Source organism: Lampetra fluviatilis, chromosome 17 (genome assembly GCF_964198595.1).
Source record: "Lampetra fluviatilis chromosome 17, kcLamFluv1.1, whole genome shotgun sequence".
NCBI lineage: Eukaryota > Metazoa > Chordata > Hyperoartia > Petromyzontiformes > Petromyzontidae > Lampetra > Lampetra fluviatilis.
In genome coordinates, this window is record NC_136291.1 from 663,578 (window position 1) to 669,577 (window position 6,000).

At 57.3% G+C, this 6,000-nt stretch overlaps 1 protein-coding gene across 1 annotated transcript in view; it reads right to left on the reverse strand.

Moving 5' to 3' along the window:
- Positions 1-3,095, reverse strand: part of LOC144936793 (copine-4-like) — a 38,989-nt gene extending 35,894 nt beyond the window's left edge. Inside the window, exon 1 of the mRNA XM_078863938.1 lies at positions 2,467-3,095. The gene's annotated coding sequence lies outside the window, so the exon portion shown is untranslated. The remainder of the gene's footprint in view (positions 1-2,466) is intronic.
- Positions 3,096-6,000: the final 2,905 nt, after the last annotated feature.

Sequence of the window (6,000 nt, forward strand, 5' to 3'; positions counted from 1 at the left end):
ACCTGTGAAGGGCGGCACGGCGCACGAGACGTCTTGTCCACACACTCACAGGGCGCCGGTGACACACTGAGGCCGAGCCGACCTAGAGGAGGCACGTGGCCGATTCAGGCGTTCGTGAATGCCGTGAGCGCGACTGAATCTGTTGTCGCAACGTTCGCAGCGCATTCCGCTTCCCACGCACGAACACAGGCAAAGCTGCCCCGTACGGGCAGACAATGTTGGGGCAAGGGCTGTGAGTGAGCAAATACAAAGGCCGACACCGGCACACCACGTGGCCCTCTTCGTCTCCCTGCTGTGTTGTCGTCATTTAACGCCGAGTCGACCTAGGGGAATCCCGGCAGAGGTTTGGTATCGACCCTAGGTTGCCTGGTTCGTAACGCAGCACGACATTTACAAAGACAAAGATCCCCCGTGTAGCCTTTAACAGCCTGTTCGGGCAAGTGCTGTTTGCGAGCACCTATGAAGGCCAGGACGGCACACGAGGGGGTGGGTGGACAGCGCCACGCGCGGCCGCCTTTGTCTCCCCAGTGGCGATGTTTACACACCGCACCGGGTACTCATTTGAGGCTGAGTCGACCTAGGAAAGGCCCAGAACCGGTTCAGATAATCGTCACCGGTGTCGGCCGTGAGCGGGAATCGAACTCGGGTGGAAGGGGTTCGTAGGGCAGAGCGCTAGCCGCTACACTACCGCTCCCCACGCTACAAATACTCGCACACAGCAAGCACACACACACGTGTACATACAGACAACAACAACAGCGCCGTTCGCGACTAATTGGCGGTGATGTCACCACAGCGCTTGTGCCAGGCTAGGTGCATCTTGAGGTCACGTGAAGTGTCGAAGGCCACAAACCTTCACACACACTTGTACGGCAGTAACACAAACACACAAACACACACAAACACATGTAGACACACCAAGACATATAGACGGTTGTCAAGCACCACGCCCAGCCGTCTTTGTTTCCCCAGCGCTGACATTTTCACACGGCAGCGGGAACTTTAAAATTTAAGGCTGAGTCAACGTAAACTGAATAGGTCAGAGGACCGGTTCAGATTCCACTCGCCACTTCTGTGTCCGCCGTGTTCGGGGATCGAACTCAGGGACGCGGTGCCCACCGCCCACTGCGCCTCTCGGCCTCCCGGCAGCCCCCGCGGCGTTCCCAGCCGCTCGCGATCAGCCAGAGCCATCGCGAGCCGCTCCCACGAGCCGGGCCGCTCCCATATACCGCTCCCATATACCGGTCCCATATACCGGTCCCATATACCGGCCCCATATACCGGTCCCATGAGCCGGTCCCATGACCCGGTCCCATGAGCCGGTCCCATATAGCGGTCCCCCGTATACAGTGCCGGTCCCGTGAAGCCGGTCCAATAATATCCGGTCCCATGAGCCAGGCTAATAATAATAATGATGATAAAATCCCATCGTCATCAAGCCGAGTCTCAGTCAACGCCGCTCGCACGCGGCTCAAGGAACGGGTCTCGCTCCGTGCCCGTGCGCTCCACACAGGCGAGTTCACCATGACAAAGACGAGCTCCTCATCTCACAGGTGAGTTCACCATCACTCAGGTGAGGTCACCATCATAAAGACGAGTTCACCATTACTCAGGTGAGTTCACCATGACAAAGACGAGCTCCTCATCTCACAGGTGAGTTCACCATCACTCAGGTGAGGTCACCATCATAAAGACGAGTTCACCATTACTCAGGTGAGTTCACCATGACAAAGACGAGCTCATCATCTCACAGGTGAGTTCACCATCACTCAGGTGAGTTCACCATCACTCAGGTGAGTTCACCATCACTCAGGTGAGGTCACCATCATACAGGTGAGTTCACCATCATAAAGACGAGTTCACCATCACAAAGACGAGTTCACCATCACTCAGGTGAGTTCACCATCACTCAGGTGAGCGCCGTTCACCTGTCCCCTACACCCCCCCCCCCCCCCCGCTTACCTGCGCTGGATGCGGAAGAGGAGCCTGGAGCCTGGAGAAGCCGCCCCGACTCAGCCACGCGCAGGAGGAGCAGCCCACACCTCACCACCACTCCTCACCACCACTACTCACCACCACTACTACTCACCACTACTCCTCACCACCTCACCACCACTCCTCACCACTACTCCTCACCACTACTCCTCACCACACCACCTAACCACTACTCCTCACCACACCACCTAACCACTACTCCTCACCACACCACCTAACCACTACTCCTCACCACACCACCTAACCACTACTCCTCACCACTACTCCTCACCACCACTACTCCTCACCACCACTCCTCACCACTACTCCTCACCACTACTCCTCACCACCTCACCACCACTCCTCACCACTACTCCTCACCACACCACCTCACCACCACTCCTCACCACTCCTCACCACTACTCCTCACCACTACTCCTCACCACCACTCATCACCACTCCTCACCACCACTCCTCACCACTACTCCTCACCGGAGGATGGCGGGGGGAAGCAAGCGGCAGGTGATGATGATGTTGTTGTTGTTGACAAGGCGGAGGGTCGTGATGGTGATGATGGTGAAACGACGATCCAAGACGCTGCGCTCCCTCCCCGTGCCGGCACGACCACCTCCTCGTGCCCCTCGCTAGGGAGGGAGTGGGACAGGTGACGGATGGGGGTGGATGATGAGGCGCCGAGCGCTCCACGCGACTCTTGCTTCGCTTTGGCGCCCGTCTTGCCAGGAGAGGGGGGGGTGGGACTGGTAGCGATGATGACGATGACGACGGCGTCGATTGCGAAGACGCCGACGGTGAGACTGATGATGTGAGTTGTGTTGATGATGAGATTGATGGTGTGAGTGACAATGATCAAGGTAGTGATTACGCTAATGTGATTTATGATAATTACGACGACGATGATGATGACGACAACGCTGTTGGTGTCGATGATGTTTTGGACGACGACGATGCCGATGGGGACGATGGTGATGATGATGGATGTGGATGGCGAGGGCCGCTCTTCTCACGACTCGTGACTCTCCACTCGCTCCACTCGCGACTCTCCACTCGCTCCACTCGCGACTCTCCACTCGCTCCACTCGCGACTCTCCACTCGCTCCACTCGCGACTCTCCACTGGCAGCGCAGCGCGCAGCGAGCCCCGTGACGCGCGTGGACCTCCCACGCTGCTCACGTGCGCGTGGGGGCGGGAGGGGCGGGAGGGGGCGGGAGAGGGGGGGGGCAACAATAAGGAGGAGGAGAGGGGGGTGACCCCCCCTAAGAGCAGCGGTGGAGGGAAGGTATGAGAGGTGGGTAGGGGAGGGGCTGTTGCTCCCCACCAATCGGCACTAATTGCCCAGCCTGGGGGAGGGGGAGCGGTGGTGGAGCCGTTAGCGCGCTGCGCTACGAACCCGGCAACCTGAGTTCGATTCCCACCGGTGACTATTATCCGACCCGGTTCTGGGTCTTTAAACGGGTACCTGGTGCGGTGTGTGGACATCGCCACTGGGGAGACAAAGGCGGCCGGGCGTGGTGCTGGCCACCCATCCTCTCGTGCGCCGTGTCGGCATTCGTAGGTGCTCGCTAACGGCACTTGCCCCAACAGCCTGTGAAGGCTGTACGGGGGATCTTTGTATAGGAGTCGGAGCAGTGGTAACGCCAAGGATATTTAAAAACGCGTCGTCAATTATTTTTTTGTAATTTCTATTTGTGTTTGTAGGATTGGTAACAATAAATAAATTATTATTATTGTTTAATACGATGCAATGCCTCGTCTCGCACTGTATCGAGGCGACCTCTTGACAGCGGCGCGTTGATGACGATGATGTTGATGATGATGTTGATGATGATGTTGATGATTTTGATGATGATGTTGATGATGTTGAAGACGATGATGTTGATGATGTTGATGATGTTGATGACGATGATGTTGATGATGTTGATGATGATGTTGATGATTTTGATGATGTTGATGACGATGATGTTGATGATGTTGATGATGATGTTGATGATGATGTTGATGATGATGATGTTGATGACGATGATGTTGATGATGTTGATGATGTTGATGATGACGATGACGTTGATGATGAGGATGACGATGATTTTGATGATGTTGATGACGATCTTGATGATGTTGGTTATGAGGATGACGATGATGTTTTTGATGTTGATGATGATGATGTTGGTGATGTTGATTATTTTGATGATCTTAATGACGTTGATGATGTTGATGATGATGTTGATTATGTTAATGACGATGATGTTGATGATGATGACGGTTATGATGACGATGCTGATGACGTTGATGATGTTGATGACGACGATGATGCTAATGACGCGACCACGCGGCGTGGAGGGGCTGCGGATAGCGGGGGTGGGGGGGGGCGAGCAACCAAAGACAAAGGTCCCCCGTGTAGCCTGCACAGACTGTTGGGGAAAGTGCCGTTGGCGAGCACCTGTAAAGGCGCGCACTGCACAAGAGCGGGAGGGGTGGCCGAGCAAACGGATCGTGGAGGCCACTGAGAGATTGATGGCTGGACGGGAATCGAACTCGGGTCGCCGGGTTCGTAGCGCTGCGCGCTAATCAATCACTGCGCCACCACTCCACAAGGACCCAGCAGCCACCACTCCACCACCACTCCACCACCACTCCTCCACCACTCCACCACTCCACCACCACTTCACCACCACTCCACCGCCCCACCACCACTCCACCACCACTCCACCACCCCACCACCACTCCATCACTCAACCACTCCACCACCACTCCACCACCACTCCACCACCACTCCTCCACCACCACTCCACCACTCCACCACCACTCCACCACCACTCCACCACTCCACCACCACTCCACCACCACTCCACCACCACTCCACCACTCCACCACCACCACTCCACCACCACCACTCCACATCTCCACCACCACTCCACCACCACTCCACCACCACTCCACCACCACCACTCCACATCTCCACCACCACTCCACCACCACTCCACCACCACTCCACCACTCCACCACTCCACCACCACTCCACTACTCCACCACCACTCCACCACCACTCCACCACCACCACTCCACCACCACCACTCCACCACTACCACTCCACCACCACCACTCCACCACTCTACCACCACCACTCCACCTCCACCACTCTACCACCACTCCACCACTCCACCACCACTCCACCACCACTCCACCACCACTCCACCACTCCACCACCACCACTCCACCACCACCACTCCACATCTCCACCACCACTCCACCACCACTCCACCACCACTCCACCACCACCACTCCACATCTCCACCACCACTCCACCACCACTCCACCACCACTCCACCACTCCACCACCACCACTCCACCACCACTCCACCACCACCACTCCACCACCACCACTCCACCACTCTACCACCACCACTCCACCTCCACCACTCTACCACCACTCCACCACCACTCCACCACTCCACCACCACTCCACCACCACTCCACCACTCCACCACCACCACTCCACCACCACCACTCCACATCTCCACCATCACTCCACCACTCCACCACCACTCCACCACTCCACCACCACCACCACCACTCTACCACCACCACTCCACCTCCACCACTCCACCACCACTCCACCATCACTCCACCACACGACCACTCCACCACTCCACCACCACCACTCCACCACCACCACTCCACCACACCACCACTCCACCACACCACGTGATTGACGTGGTCTTATTTTGTGTTCATGAAACAAACGCGCTCATCGCGCGCGTCCTCGGCCAGGGGGCGCGTGCCAGGCGCTGTGCACCTTGAGGCCGCGTCAAGCGAGGAAAGCGGCCTCCAGGTAGAGCTCAGAGGTTACGGGACAGAGGCACGCGTTCCTGGTTGACTGCTGTGCCAGGCTAGGTGCAGGAGGTCACGGGACAGAGCCACGCGTTCCTGGTTGACTGCTGTGCCAGGCTAGGTGCAGGAGGTCACGGGACAGACCCAGGTGCCAGGGGGTGACTGACAGATGCGCCACCT